We start from the raw sequence: 16852 nt of genomic DNA, 5'->3' as shown, positions 1-16852 counted from the left end.
TACAGCACAGTGGCTGAGAGTGAGGACCCCGGAGTGTGACAGGTCTGGTTAGCACCTCTGGAAATGAGGGTAGGGAAAAGCAGTACAGAACAGGCAGGGATGTTCCTTATCACCTGCTGGTGGTACAGAGGTGACCTCAGTCTCCCACTGCCTTGGTCTGATTCTCTCTGCTTCTGGGCACCTAGGCAGTGATGGTCTTTGCCTATAGGAGCTATGTAATTTTCTTGAGATAAAGCTCTGCTTCCTCTCATCCAGCTTCATTTCTGAGAACCCAAACTCAAGTTATGCATATTAAACTCTTCTAGGATATCTCTCATCCTGCAGTTCTGGGGTGGGAGTGGGGGTGGGACCATAGTAACCAACCTGCTGGGGAGTGAGGTTTCATTTCCCCCTCCTTGTAGCACTCCTAATCTAGACGAATGATTTTCTTAAACACACTACCCTTGTGGGTTTTTTTTTGGAGGGAGTGGGGGTGGTGTCGGGTAGGGAGAAATATGCCCTCTTCCCTCTCCAATGGCAAGGAAGCTGGAGACATGTATAACCTTTGGCCATGTGTCCTGTGTCCCAAAAGATATATAATGTGAGACAAGGAGGATACCTGGGCTGGTAGAGGGTAGTGGGATAAGTTTGCAACCTTGTGATAGTCCCCCTGGGCCACTTTCTAAAGTGAAGTCAACTTTAGACTTCACTTGTAAGTCTAAAGTAGTTGCTGTTTCACTTCTGGTTCCTAATTCTGAGGCTACAGGGAGAGACCCCCTCTGTTCTACTTCATGTATCACAGTTCCTGAAATGCTATTAGTTAGAGGTCCTTTGGGCAAACAGCTGACCTTTTCTGCAAATCCTTCTTATCTAACAAGACCCAGCCTAAATGTCACCTCCAAAACTTTACACAACCTCCACCCCTAGGAGAGTAACATTCTCTTAGTACTTATCTTGTCATAGGGCTTATCAGACTCTATTGTAATTAATTATTATGATGATTTTACATTTCTCTCCTGTATCTTGATGGCTAGCATGGGGTCTTGCTGATCTTTCGTCCTCAGCGCTCAATCATGGGCACTTATTGCCCTCAATAATGTGTGTTTTGGGAGGATGAGGAGAATTCAGAGAGCCGTTGTAATTAGGAAGACACCTCACATGGCTTTCCATACAGATAGGCATTATTATTGCCATGTTACAGTTGAGGAGACTAAGCCACGGAGAGTTTTAGTAGCCCGAAATAATAGTTAAATGCAGAACCACAATCAAACTCCAAAGACAGTGGTCTAAACTAGTCCACATGACTGTCAGGCTACATCCAAATTCTGAGAAAATAATTTGGACTCATCTCTGGGTACAGATAAATGAGCTTTTGAGGTCAGAGAATTCTGCTGTATCGAGTGTGGCACTCATCATCACGATTTCATTAGCATAGAATAACTGCTTTGAGCAAAGCAACTCGCTCTAGAGGCTTCTGAGTGCTCAATCAGATTAAAAATAGGTGCCATCCACCCAAAACTGTTACTTTGGATTTCAGTGAGTTGAGGAACAGTATGTTGCCCTTATTGCTGGCTGTTTACTAAAGCCGTTTCGAGCTTGTGAAAAGAAGCCTGATCCAAGTACAGCACAGTGGCTGAGAGTGAGGACCCCGGAGTGTGACAGGTCTGGTTTGCATCTGGCTCCACTACTTGCGCTGTTTGACCTTGGGAAAATTAACTTCCCTTTCTGAGCCTCACTTCTCTTTTCTGTAAAGTGGGGAGTATAATTCCTACTTCAATGTTGGACAGACCAAATTACCATATATGTACACGTACATACTCCTGGCGCAGAGCCCTCAACACTAGCAGCTACTATTCTTGTGGATTTCTGTGAAAGGGGATGCATGTCTTTCTATTCCCTAGAGCGGGGCACCTACAGACAGCTCATGCAAACTGTATCATTTCATTAAGGAAATATCTCAAGATAAAACTCAGCACCTGTCCCTATTTTATTCTGCTGGATATTGTAAACTGAACCATGAAGAGACTCCAAGGCTGAAGCTAGTATTACTGTCACTTCCATAGCTCTGTGTGGGCTCATGATTTCCATATGGAAATCAGGAAGCTTCGTATGTGACCAATTCTGCCTATAGAGTGATTAGCCAGGGGAGGGTCAAAAAAATCACAGTCTTACATAATTTCCTCACAAGGTGACAAAGAGCATAGCAATTATCTACAGGGGACTGTCACCACCCAAAGGGCTTCTGCTCCCAGTGAGAGCCTTTACAACATGAGAGGGTCATTATCAGCAATGGCTTGTGAGTACTCAGCTCTTCCAAATATCAGTTCCACTGCTCCTTATGCTCTGAAACTAGAGCATGAGACCAAGACCTGGGTTTCTGGGAGGGGCCTGCAAGAGATAGCTAGACACCACAGTAAGTATGCATCCTTCCACCTACACCTCTTCATCTTGTACCAGATCTAGATAGTGTAGCAGGTAAGCCTAAGAATCTGAGCTCAGGAGCCAGATCACCTGGACTCAGATCCTGACTCCATCTTAGTAGCTGCATGACCGAGGACAAGTTAACCCCAACATCATGTTGCTGGGGGAAGTTTCCTTTGATGACAACACAGATGGGCAGAGATGGGCTGAGATTTACGTCTTCCCTCCCAGCATGTGCGTCCTGGCTCATGACACAGGTATTTGGAAGCTTAAGCCACAATAGGAAGCTGACAATTCTGGATTCTATAGACCTGTGTTTAGCATTAAGTATTTTCAAACAAGCTTTCTAAGCCAAGGGAAACACCTTCTTCCGCCTAATAATTAAGACTTCTAAAGAATGGTAGCCACTTTGAATGACAGAGACAAGCGGGGCAGGGAGAAAGGAACTGGCATATACTGGGCCAATTCCTTCTATGTGCTAGATTTTACCCCCCAACTTTTAAAGATCAAAAACATTGTCAGAGGTTGTTTTCATTTCACACCGGAAGAGAGAGTAGCTTGCCCAGGTTTACACAACTTAATTCCCCAAGTTTTTCTGATTTCAAATCCCAGCCTCTCTCCTTCACATGACACTGTTTATGACTCTTCTTTACACACTCCCATTTACCAGATTTTAGATCCAAATATTAATATTACAGGGCTCAGTCTTGGCCTAGGAACAAGGACTGGCATCCTCTTTTCTTCTTCCCCCAATCCTCACAGAACTATCTGGAATTCCTCATTCAATCACAGTATCTGAAATGTTAACAAGTAGAGACTTCCTAGGGTAAAAAGCCTCTTGGCATGTTCAGATGTAGGGAAAATCCCATTTGATTATGATAACATTTTCTTCTTTCCAACTTGAAGAAAACTTAAGTCTTCTTGTATTACAGGTTCTCAGAAATGTTGATCCATCTTTTGTATCTAAGTTTTGTGTTTTTTTTCTCCTATTGCAAAAGCTGCTCCAAATTCAGCCCTGCTGCTCCATAGGCTCTGAATGTTCAGAAGAACATTCATGTTACGAGGATGACTCCATGGAGTGCTTGATCACTAAGTTTGGTAACTAGCTGGTCAATCTTTTTCACTTTAGCCGCAGCTGGGGAGGCAAGCCTCTATATGAGTGGCAGAGGCTGGCTGACTGTTTAGCAGACTCATTTTTTCTTTCTGAGGACACAGTAGCTTACATTTCCTAGCTTTCTTTGCCATTGGTTTGCTACGGCCAAGCAATTGAGTTCTAGCTAATGGAATATAAGCAGAAGTGATGCACCCCACTTCCAGGGTGAGCCCCCGAACTCCCCTGCTCCCCATGCACAGCCTTCCACTCTCTCCTTCCTATTGCTGGCATGAAGCACATAAGCAAGCTGTCTTGGAAGCCACGTGTTGAAGATAGTGAAGACTACAAGATGGAAGGAGCCTGGTCCCGGAATCACCACTTGGAGGAGGAAAGCTGCTTGCTGCTCAAGTACACCAGTTTTGGATTTCACACGGGAAGGGATAACCAGTAAGGGATAACAAGTTAAACCAGTAAGATTTGGGTTTCTGACCCACTAGCTGACCAGCAGATCAGCTGACCCCCTTCTGATCCCGTAGCTGACTGACAGATTCATGAAAACTATTGGGGGAACCCGCCCCCAGTATTTCAACGTAGGTTCTATTTTCCATAAGTGTCGGCCAGCTGAGAAATAAAGAGTACAAAGAGAGGAATGTTACTGCTGGGCTGCCAGGGGTGACATCACATATCGGTAGGACCATGATGCTCACCTGACCCTCAAAACCAGCAAGTTTTTATTAAGAATTTCAAAAGGGGAGGGGGTGTATAAACAGGGAGTAGGCACAAAGATCACATGCTTTAAAGGGCAAAAAGCAGAACAAAGATCACATGCTTCTGAGGAAACAGGACAAGGGCAAAAGAACTCCTGACAAGGGTTTATGTTCAGCGGTGCACGTAATGTCTTGATGAACATCTTAAGAGAAAACAGGGTTTGAGAGCTGAGAACTGGTCTGATCACAAATTTACCAGGGCCGGGTTTTTCCCCACCTTAGTAAGCCTGAGGGTACTGCAGGAGACCAGGGCGTATTTCAGTCCTTATCTCAACCGCATAGGACAGATAGTCCCAGGGTGGCTATTTATAGACCTCCCCCCAGGAATGCATTCCTTTCCCAGAGTATTAATATTAATATTCCTTGCTAGAAAAAGAATTTAGTGATATCCTTCCTACTTGCACGTCCGTTTATAGGCTCCCTGCAAGAATAAAAATATGGCTCTTTTTGCCCGACCCTGCAGGCAGTAAGACTTTATGGTTGTCTTCACTTGTTCCCTAAAAATCGCTGTTATTCTGTTCTTTTTCAAGGTGCACTGATTTCATATTGTTCAAACACACATGTTTCACAATCAATTTGTACAGTTAACACAGTTATCACAGTGGTCCTGTGGTGACATACATCCTCAGCTTACAAAGATACCAGGAATAAGAGATTAAAGTATGACAGGCATAAGAAATTATAAAAGTATTATTTGGGAACTGATAAATGTCCATGAAATCTTCAAATTTATGTTCCTCTGCTGTGGCTCCAGCCAGTCCCTCTGCTTGGGGTCCTGACTTCCTGCAACACTCTCTTTCTTTTTATATAAATGTGCCATGGCGATGAAGGCTTGTTCATTCTCTCAGTTTTGACACAGGATTCTTTGACTGGTCCGGCACACTAAAGACAAGCTGATTAAACAGAGAAACATAATTCCAAAATTTACTACAGTGGAGCCCCCAATAGACTTAATCCAAGTCGTAGGGTTTAACCCATATTTTCTGCCACCTGATCTAATGCCTCAGCTCCAGGCACAATGGATAAATGAGCTTAAGAGGCTTCAAAAATTTGTTTCTTTAATTTAGTTATGTCCAATGATAAATTATCTTCCCTACCCAGGTGTCCTTTGACCATTTCCCATGAATGATCAGTCTCGTTATAGGAATACAGGGTGATACAGAAATCAGAGGTATTCTAGTCACTCTGCATTTGCATGTGATGTTTGAGACTTATTAGCCGATCCCCAAGCCAAATAACAGACTGTCTTAAATCATTAATTTGATTAGCTAATTTTTGATCAATGCCTTGTTGAGAATTCCACATTTGGGTGGAATTGGTTGGCCAATCATTAACAAAATGAGCTGTTTGAATAGATTGGTGTAATGCCACTCTGGGAGTGGTGGCCAGTGCAGTGACTGTAATTAGGCCCATGATCACAGCAATTAAAGTGAAAACAAATCTCTTAGCTCTTTTGAGAATTAGTTGTAATACTTCATTAATTAAATGTACTGAGGGGGAAGATTCCCAAGGTCTGAGTAAAGTTGCAGGTATCTAGATTCCTTCTCGAGCTCGAACCAATGTTACACTTTTCCTGGAGTCAAAACGGGAGTTAATACAAGTGTATAAGTGACAATTAATGCATTGGACAGTTTGATTGTCCAAATTTTGATACTTCCCACTAACAGCAGGCTTAACACAGCTCTGCATAGGAATAGTTAGGTTGGAGGTAAACAAAGCAGAATGTTTGAATCCATGTTGATACTGAGGGAGAGAAGCGGTGGTGGTCACACCAGATTATCTCCACCATAAAGAAGCAATCCGAGGTGACCAGGGATGCTGAAGAGGTAGAGGGGCATACCTGGGTTGAGAAGAATTATCATAATGCCAATTGGAGTCCCATAAAGGGGAATCAAAAAGAGGAAAAGGGTCCAAAGGGGATTTATCATGGCGGTAGTGGGGACAACAGACAGAAAAGTTTCCCCTTCCCATACTCGCTGTCCAGACATGGCAATAGCCAATTTCCAAATGGTGAATATCATATGAGGCCGTGGCGGGGGAGGGGGGTAATGCCCTTATCTTCCCATTTTTAAGGGAAAGAATGAGCTGAACCTCCTATGCCAAGTAGGATGAAGATCCTTGTCTTCCCAATAAGAAATAAAATGAGTAGCCTCCAGGCATTCCTTTCCCCCAGAGGAGCAATTGTTTTTTAAATAGCCCCTTTGGTGCCCAGTCTACTACTAAACCATATGAGTCGTTTTTTAATACTACTGCATGTGAGTTAACACAATCTTCCCAAATTAAAGTTTTAGATGGGCCCTCAAAATTTTTAGGACATGGGTTTCCTACAGGTTTATATTGAAAGTATGGGGTATCTCCTATTACTCCCCTTTTCATTTGTCCTAAAGGAGAAAGGGAGAGGCCGGAGACCAAATGTCCCCATTATCCTGTAGCTAATCTGTCCAGAAGATAAGCAGCCCAGACTTGAGTTTCTAGATGGATACAACCAGGTGCATGTCCCAGGCACAGAGGAGGGTATTTATAACCCATAGTAACATTAAATGCAGGGCCTTCTTCTCCTGGTTGAGTGGGGCAACGGTCATCTATAGCTCCAGGCAACAACACACTATCATTAGTAGATTTCTGCAGAGCAGCCATCCAGGTAAGAGGTTGAATAAGTGGAGGAAAAGGCACAGAAGCCTAATAATAATTTTGTGTAGCAGGTAAATCCGTTTGAGGGGAAACTAGTGAGACAGAAAGTATAAGGAGGAGAATGATTAAATAAAACCTATTGTAAGTGAGATCCAGTGCTGAAAGAGGAAGAGAAGAAGAGAGGGATGTTATTTTCAGGCTAACAGAAATGGTGAGATTTTTAGGTTCAGATTTGGGATTAGTTAGGGGGTATCCATATTAGGAGGAAAAACGCATTTTTTTTTTTTTTTTTTTTTTTTTTTTTTTTTGAGATGGAGTCTCGCTCTGTCGCCCAGGGCTGGAGAAGTGGGCGATTAGCAAGCTGCGCCTTAGCCAGGCCTCCCGAGTAGCTGGATCCATGCCCCGGCTATTTTTTGTAGGGAGGATTGAACCACCTTGTGATCCGCCCGCCTCGGCCTCCCAAAGTGCTGGGATTACAGCCGTGAGCCACCGCGCCCGGCCACCAGACACATTTTGATTCAGCCTGCCAGTTTCTGAGGAGTCAGCACAGATCTCACCAGGTATGAAGGCAGTCTCTGACGCCGATGTCTTTTCCTGGTAGTTTTCATTTTCAGTATTCACATGAAGTTTAAGTCTTCTAGTGGGCACCCAGACAGGGAATTGATGATCTGGTGAAACGCAAACCTACCCTCTTCCCCACATTAAAATTGTTCCAGGTTCCCAGGTATTGGTCTGGGAGTTTTTCCATAACACTGGCTTGCCTTCATTTAGGGAGAATTTTTCACCTGTATAATGGTGTTCAGCTGCAGTCAGAGTATTGTCTTTAGGAAAATTTAGAAAGTTTAAAGTAAACAAAGCTAAATGTAATTGGGAGTGGGGAGTGGTTGAATTATGCTTTTAAACCAGCCTTGTCTTCTTTTACAGTAACTTGAAGAGGTTTAGTAATTCCTTCATGTTTTGGACCGAGACCGAGTCTGGGAACAAACCTCATGTTTTCCATTATATGTTGACTGGGAGCACTATAAGAGTTATGTGGAATATTAATTTCAGCCCCCCCATTGTGCCAGCAAATCTCTACCCCAAAGATTAATGGGGATTGGCATGATACAAGGCTGAATTGTACCCTTTTGACTATCAGGGCCAGTGCAAGGCAAGATAAATGTGCTCTGGTGAACTTCATCAGCTTTTCCAACACCTACTAGTCCCATGTTAGCAGGACGTTTAAGCCAGGAGGAAGGCCATAAATCAGAGGAAATAATAGAAGAATCAGCCCCAGTATCTGTTAGGCCCTCAAACTTTTTTCCTTGAATGTGTATAGTGCAGGTGGGCCATTGTTTAGAAATTACGTTAATCCAATAAGCAGCTTTTTCACCACCGGAGCCCATCCCAGGGCTCTATGTCTTATCTCCTTTGTTTAAAACAATATTAGGTAGTAAAAGTAATTGAGCAATTGACTCACCGGCTGGAATGGAAACAGGAACCTTGGCAGACACCATAAGTTTAATCTCATCAGAGGAATCAAAATTAATGAGACCAGTATGAACAGTGATTCCTTTAGCAGAGGTGGATGCCCTACCTAACACCAGGCCCACCGAACCTTGAGGTAAAGGGCCAGTGACCCCCGTGGGGACAATTAAAGGCAAAGAATTAGGTAGTAAACTTAGAGGAATGGTACTACAGAGATCGACCGCCCTGCCCCCTACTGTGGAGGTAGACAAGCATTGTACTGAGACAGAAGAAGAGGCTGGGGCCTATCTGGGTTGGCTGTAGGTAAATTTGTTTGTGCTGGGGGCTGTGTTGGGATGGCTTGAAGTGGAAATGCAACATTGGTCTGAGTCTGAGGTGTCCCATTTGATATTGGGGCCTGAGACTGGCCCCGCTTCCCATTTCCCTGGTTCTGTGGCAAGGGATTTCCATCTATATCAGACTTAGAGTGGCAAGTACTTGCCCAGTGTTTACCTTTACGACAATGAGGGCAAACAGTAGCAGGAGGATTTGGCCATGTTTGTTGAGCTGGCTTGGCCGCTTTTAAGTTTTTAACAGTGCAATTTTTTTGTGGTAACTGCAGGGGGTCACAGGATTGGTATGTCACTAGGATGGCATGTGCCAAGGCCCAATCACTCCAAACAGTGATGGTAACATCATTTCCTGTCAGGACCAGTTCCCGCAATTTTGCAACAACATGACCCATGGTTCCATATCTAATGTTCCCTTTTCAGGAAACCAAGGACAGTGCTCTTCCACCACCCTGAATAGGGTGACGATATTTTCCAAGGGCACCCGAACTCCACCCTGTTTTAACAGGAGTTTAATATAGCAGAGATAAGCATAATGTTTACACTCCGCGTGACCCATAGTTACCCCAGACAATACACAGACAACTCACCAATTGTCAGGGAGCCAAACAAGTGTTTCTGTGGACTGGACGGATGAACGTTTCTCTGCACCTTCCAAAGGGAATCGGGTTCCCACATGCACTTAGGAAATAGAAAACCACATTGGCACGCCAGATATCAGCAGAACCCGCCCCCAATAGTTCAATGTAGGTTCTTTCTATTTTCCATAAGTGTCAGCCAGCTGAGAAATAAAGAGAAAGTGTACAAAGAGAGGAATTTTACAGCTGGGTGGCCAGGGGTGACATCACATATTGGTAGGACCGTGATGCCCCCCAAACCTCAAAACCAGCAAGTTTTTATTAAGGATTTCAAAAGGGGAGGGGGTGTACGAACAGGGAGTAGGTACAAAGATCACATGCTTTAAAGGGCAAAAAGCAGAACAAAGATCACATGCTTCTGAGGAAACAGGACAGGGGCAAAAGTGGAACTCCTGATAAGGGTCTATGTTCAGCAGTGCATGTACTGTCTTGATAAACAAACAACAGAAAACAGGGCTCGAGAGCAGAGAACCGGTCTGACCACAAATTTACCAGGGCTGGGTTTTTTCCCACCCTGAGGGTACTGCAGGAGACCAGGGCGTATTTCAGTCCTTATCTCAACTGCATAGGACAGACAGTCCCAGAGCGGCTGTTTATAGACCTCCCCCCAGGAATGCATTCCTTTCTCAGAGTATTAATATTAATATTCCTTGCTAGAAAAAGAATTTAGCATATCTTTCCTACTTGCACGTCCGCTTATAGGCTCTCTGCAAGAAGAAAAATATGGCTCTTTTTGCCTGATCCCGCAGGCAGTAAGACCTTATGGTTGTCTTCACTTGTTCCCTAAAAATCGCTGTTATTCTGTTCTTTTTCAAGGTGCACTGATTTCATATTGTTCAAACACACATGTTTCACAATCAATTTGTACAGTTAACACAATTATCACAGTGGTCCTGAGGTGACATACATCCTCAGCTTACGAAGATACCAGGAATAAGAGATTAAAGTATGACAGGCATAAGAAATTATAAAAGTATTATTTGGGAACTGATAAATGTCCATGAAATCTTCAAATTTATGTTCCTCTGCCGCAGCTCCAGCCGGTCCCTCTGTTCGGGGTCCCTGATTTCCCACAACAGAGAATGATCGTTATTTCAAGCCACTGAGCTTTGGGACAATTTACTTTTGTTGCAGCAGCTAATTAAGACAGTGCAGATTCTCATTAGTTAGAATGGCTGACTTTGACAAGTCAGCCTAACCTCTTTCTTCTACCAACACCATCACTACCACCATTGCTGCCACCCTCCTCTATACTCCTAAAGAGAGTGGCTACTTTTGGGGATTCTTAATTTCTTGAAGTCACCATGTGGAGGCCAAAGCAACTCCATGTTAGATGCTAATCTGCCATGTTGCCTTCAGATTAACCTCTGCTCTGGGAAGACCATTAAGATTTCCAGTTTGTCAATTATTCTGTGTGTAAGAGCACATACTTACTGTAAATTCTGCTCTTAGGTCAAAACAACTTTGATGTTATCATACTTTGTCCTACACATCACTTCTGAATCATGTATACCCTTTCCCTGTGGTATATCAGCCCTGGGTCTGTGGGTTAATGGTGCAGGGATCCACCATCTCATCTCTCCACCACCAGAGACACAGACATGGCTTCTGTTTGTAAAGTCCCTATTAAACATTACCTTTTAAGAGATAGGATTTGTCAGCCTCTTTCTTCAGTCTTTCAGCTTCCTTGTACTTTGGGGGTAGGCTTACATAAATTTGCCCACCATGGAACAACTATAAAGTTTTTCTGAGAAAATGGCATTGTTATAGTTGTGGAGTACTATAATCATATTACATTTAGGAAGTGCCAGCCCTTGCTGTATTTCAGATGTAATTTCATTCCTTCCTATAGGCTTCTGGGGCTGGAAGACTTTGGGGTTGCATCATTGTACATTTTGTTGGCATAGGAGAAGGTAATATTTGTGAGTCTTGGGGTTTCAGCATGAAACTGAGAAAGGGAGAAGAGGGGAAAAATGGTGGATTGGACACATTTTTTTTTTTTTTTTTTTTTTTGAGTTGTACCAGCCTGAAATAAGTAAAGATTTCTGGGCCACCAGTGAGTGTCCATTGCAAAGATCCAAGCATACCAGTCAGAAAGCAGCCACTTCCCAGGGAGCATCATGTAGCTTTTAGACTCCAGGGACACCACAAGCCACTGTCAGGTGAGAGGTGCAATTCACACAAACCAGCATAGAGGCCCCCTCTTATTTCTCAAAGTTTTGGGAGAACCCAAGACCCATAGCCTTTATTTTAGGGACTGTTTAATCGGCTTGGCAGAGAAAGAGACTACGTAATTGACTCAGGTCATTTGAGCTCTTAACATTAACCAAGATCCTGTAACATAGGCAGATTTAGCCCTTTTGTTTATATTTCTATATTTAATATAAATTTATATTAAATTTTTGCAAAAATTTAGCTTTTGGCTAAAGTCAGCTTTTGGCCACATCTGTTGATCAGCAGGGAAACAGAAGGAGAAGAGGGATTTTCACATTTAGCAAGCAACTCATGTGTGCCAGTTGCACAAAAGCAGGGTTATAGTGAGATGTCCAATTCCCATTAGAGAAACAAGGGAGCTGGAACTCAAAGAATATAAGTGACTTGCTCACAGTCAAGGCTTGTGAGTTGCGGTGCTGGGATTGGAGTCAGGCTAACTTGGCTCTAAGGTTCATATTGAATAGAAACCTTCTCTAGGATTCCCCAGCAGACACACATACCCATGCCGTTTCAGGTCCACTCTCAGGTTGCTTCTGCTGGGGCCTTATGAGCCTGAGGGCAGAAACTCATAATCATTTGAGGACCCACAAGGTGGTGCAGTCCAGCATGAACATTTCAAACTCCAGCATGACATTTCAAACCATATAGGGTAGTCCCCTACCCTATATGGTTCCTAGCTGGGGCCCCTGTCACCAGGGAAATGGTGCTGGTTTTCACCCAGAAATAAAGAGGAAGTGTCTCTGCTGAATAAGAACAGGTATGCATGACTATCCCGACTCCCTGCTCCCTGAATGATGCAGGGCCTCCTGGCATCACTGGATGTTTGCGACACTATCTCAGGTTGCATTGGCAGCAGCCAACACCAGGGTTTTCCAGTGGCTGAAGTCCAACACGTGGTTAATGTCATTGCCTTTTCCTTCCTTCCTTGGGATCAGAGGAATAAATGTCTCTTACATAGAACTGTTCCACACAGACTTAGAGTGACAGAGGAGTAACTTAACCTATCAAAGGCTATTTTGAGCAAAAGCCACCTTGTGTCACTGAAGCTGTAGAACTGAGCCACAGAAGGAAGCTGTTAAAGTCGCAGGGTCGAGGACTAGGTACCTATGTTATCCTGACGGCACAGAAGCACAGCCCGAGTCTCTTCTTTGGCTGAGCCAAGGGTGTGCTGGAGAGGCCTGAGGGAAACAGGAGTGGCCCTTGTGACCAGTGCCCTTTCGGTTCAGAAGGAACGGTCTCCTCTTGTTTACGTGACTTGGCTGAGCTTGCTACTTCTGCTTTGAGAGTCAAATATCAGAATCAAGACTTTAATTATCCCCAGTTTACAGATAATGAAGCCATATTGGGCAGGAAAGAAAGTCACCCCAGGAGAGCAAGTTGGACCTGGGCACTGGCTGAGGACACGGGGGAATGATCATTTGGGATGTAGCTTGTTAAGGGGCTTCCCAAGTGTTCTTGTGATCCAGGTGTTGAGGGGATAGAGCAGAAAGGTTGCCAGGGAGACGAGGGTAGGGTGCACTGCAAGAGTGAGAGAAATTTAAAGAGAACACACAACAAAGCCTTGTGATACTGGGAGGGGGGTGGACCACTCTGGTTTGTGCTGCGGGAGAAGAGAGCAAGAAAAGGAATCTGTGTTCAATCCCGACAGCCTGCAGGAGAAGCAAATGCCCTTCATTTTGTTCATCCGCAGTGAGACTGGCATCCCTGTAGCTTTGGGAAACCAGGCTAGTGTGGATGCCAGCTCACTCCAGTGGCCTGATGACTGGGAGACCATGGGCTGGGGCTCTGGTCTGGGGCTCCTAGGCCTGATGGGAGGAGAGTTCAGCCCCAGGTTTCCTGTACTTCAGCTCATATCCAGACGATGGTAATTGTTGGAATGAGAGACTCAAAGGAAGCTGGAACCTGAACTTTTTTGTTGTCCCATGTGGACACCTGTGTTCACTTTCTAGTTCTACCTCTTGCTGTCATTGTGTTCTTATGTAACTCACTTAAACCTTTCTGAGTCTCATTTTCTTTATTTATAAAATAAAAGACGTAACATTTATGTTAGATATTGTCCTGAGGATGAAATGGGAGAATGAGGAGCCTCTTCTGCATTCCCCTGGCATCCAGTGGGTGGAGGCCAGAGAAGCTGCTAAACATCCATCCTGCCAGGCGCAGGACAGCCCCCGTCACAAAGAGTTGTCTGGCCCCCGATGTCAGTAAGGCAGTATTGAGGAATTCTGGTGTGGGGAAAAGAGAGTAAACTCAGAAGTTTGGCAGATCTCAATTCAGATATTGGTTGTACCACCTCTAGCTGAGTGACCTTAGGCAGGTCTGTGAACTCTCTGAGACTTGGCCTTTTCATCTGTAAAAAGAGGGAGATAAAACTACCAAGCTCACCCAGAAATAACCCCATGCATATATGGTCAGCTAATCTTTGACAAGGTCATCAAGGATACACAATGCAGATTCTTTTATTCCTTTACTTTCATAGTAGACTTGCTTTCACTTTACTCTTAAAAAAAAAGAATGCACAATGTAGAAAGGAAACTCTCTTCAATGAATGCTGTTGGGGAAAGTGCCTGCAAAAGAATGAAATTGCACACTTGTTTTACATCATATACAAAAAAATAGCTCAAAATGGATTAAAGATTTAAATGTAATATCTGAAACCACGTAACTCCTAGAAGGAAACATAGGGAAAAAATCTTGACATTGATCTTGGCAATAATTTTTTTTGCGATAACACCAAAGCACAGGCAACAAAAGCAAAAATAAATAAATGGGACTACATCAAACTTAAAATGTTTTACATAGCAAAGGAAACAATGACCACATGAAAAGGCAACCTATAGAATGGAAGAAAATATTTGCAACCCATATATTTGATAAGGGGTTAATTGAAAATATATAAGAAATTCGCACCACTCAGTAGCAAAAATTAATAAATACATAAATAACCCAATTAAAAATAGGCAGTGGACCTGAATGGACTTTTTTTTTCCCCCAAGGAAGACATACAAATGGCCGGCCAGTATATGAAAATGTGCTCAACGTCACTAATCATCAGAGAAATGCAAATCAAAACCACAGTGAGATATTGCCACATAGGATAGGATGGCTATTCTAAAAAACGACAAGAGATAACAAGTGTTGGTGAAAGTGTGGAGAAAAGAGAACCCTTGTACACTGTTGGTTGGAATGTTAAGTGATATAACCTTTATGGAAAGCAGTATGGAAGTTCCTCAAAAAATTAGAAACAAAGCTACCATACGATTCAGCAACCCCACTTCAGGGTGTATATTCCCCAGAATGGAATTAGAATCTTGAAGAGAGATCTGCTCCCCATGCTTGTTGCAGCATTATTCAAAATAGCCAAGATATGGAAACATCCTAAGTGTCCATCAACAGATTGAATGGAATGGATAAATTATACACACACACACACACACACACACACACACACACACACACCATGGACTATTAGCCATTAAAAAGAAGAAACTCCTGTCATGGATAAACCTGGAGGACATTATGCTAAGTGAAATAAGCCAGACACAGAAAGACAAGTTTTATATGATCTCACTTATATGTAGAATCTAAGAGAGTCAAACTCATAAAAACAGATTGTAGAATGGTGGTTGCCAAGGGCTGGAGGCGGGGAAAATGGGAAGCTATTAATCAAAGGGTATAAACTTTCAGTTATAAGATGAACCAATTCTGGAGATTTAATGTACAGCATAGGTGGTAATGGATGTAATAAATTTGTGGTAATTAGTACACAATATATACATATATGAAATCATCAGGTTGTATGCATTAAATATATACAATCCTTGTCGACCAAATTTTGTTTTTAATTTAAATGCCTAAGTCATAAGAATTCTGAGAATTAAATACAATAACATACATGAATGGGCCTGCTACACAGAAGGTGCTAAATAGATTTGTTTTGTTTTATTTTATTTCAACTCTGGCAGATGTAGACTTATTGGGAAAGAATGTAGAATACACTTGTGCACAAAGCATTATCTGTATGATGACTCAATATCCTGTATACATGTGATGTCATTTCTATTCCTCATTCAATGGATAATAAAAGCAGAACCAGCCTTCTGATGGTCACAAAACATTTTGACATGAGAAAGGCTCATGATGAGCAATTTGGCAATGTACATCCCAGAGCATGCACATCCTTTGACCCACAGCTACCATGATGTCATGTCTAGCAATTAGTCCTAAGGAGATCATCAGAGATGTGTAAAGAGATTTCATTCTAACAGCATCCTTTGTGGTGGTACATGTCAGGGGCTGGCAGACCATGTCCAGAGGAGCAGGCTGCATCTAGTCCACCACCTGTTTTTGTGAAGTTTATCAGAACACAGTCATGCCCATTCATTTACAAATTGTGTATGGCTTCTTTCGCTGCAACTGCAGAGTTGAATGTTGCAACAGAATCCTATGGCCTGCAGAGTTTAAAATATCTACTCCTTGGCGTTTTTTTTTTTTTGTTTGTTTGTTTGTTTGTTTGTTTTAGATGCAGTCTTGCTCTGTCACCCAGGCTGGAGTGCAGTGGTGTGATCCCGGCTCACTGCAACCTCTGCGTCCTGGGCTCATGCCATTCTCCTGCCTCAGCCTCCCGAGTAGGTGGGACTACAGGCATCTATCACTACACCCAGCTAATTTTTTGTATTTTTAGTAGAGAAGGTTTCACCATGTTAGCCAGGATGGTCTGAATCTCCTGACCTCCTGATCTGCCTGCCTTGGCCTCCCAAAATGCTGGGATTACAGGTATGAGTTACTGCACCCGGCCTAGTCTTTGGGCTTTTATGGAAAAAAGTTGCTGACTCCTGGTGAGTATATTAAGAAAAAGTTAGAAAAACCTAAATCTTTAAGAGTGGAGAATTAGAAAGTAAGACGTGTTATATAAAACAGACAGTGTGTGTGTGCATTTATTTGTAAATATATTGTTTGGAAGTAATGTCAACATCTGCTGCAGGTCTTAAAAATTGTTCAATATATAGTGTTAATCAACAAACAGGCAAATTATAAAATGTAGACAGAATGTGATTGTGCATTTTGTGCATCCACCAACAGAAAAGGGTGCAGGGAAGCCTGTGGACCCACATGCTAAGTGCGGCTCTTTTGACGGTGGTGTTATGGATTTTTACAAATCTTGGTTTTGTGAAGATTCTGACTTTCCTATAATGAGTGTGAATAAATACATATTTCTTTCAAAATGTAAAAATGACTTTGTCTTCCCAGATTTCTCATAATTGAAAATGTTGGAACAAATGTCCTGGGACAGATCTTTCCATTGAGAAGGGCAGA

The 16852-nt window shown here is 43.0% G+C and overlaps 2 protein-coding genes across 2 annotated transcripts in view; both read left to right on the top strand.

The window, feature by feature from the left end:
• Positions 1-16852, top strand: part of LOC126939306 (TBC1 domain family member 3G-like) — a 574604-nt gene that overhangs the window by 413737 nt on the left and 144015 nt on the right. The window lies entirely within an intron of this gene.
• Positions 1-16852, top strand: part of LOC126939308 (C-C motif chemokine 3-like 1) — a 332180-nt gene that overhangs the window by 250483 nt on the left and 64845 nt on the right. The window lies entirely within an intron of this gene.

Source organism: Macaca thibetana, chromosome 16, assembly GCF_024542745.1.
Source record: "Macaca thibetana thibetana isolate TM-01 chromosome 16, ASM2454274v1, whole genome shotgun sequence".
Classification (NCBI taxonomy): Eukaryota; Metazoa; Chordata; class Mammalia; order Primates; family Cercopithecidae; genus Macaca; species Macaca thibetana.
The sequence above is the reverse complement of the archived record's forward strand: the minus strand, read 5'-3'. Positions and strand labels throughout refer to the sequence as shown.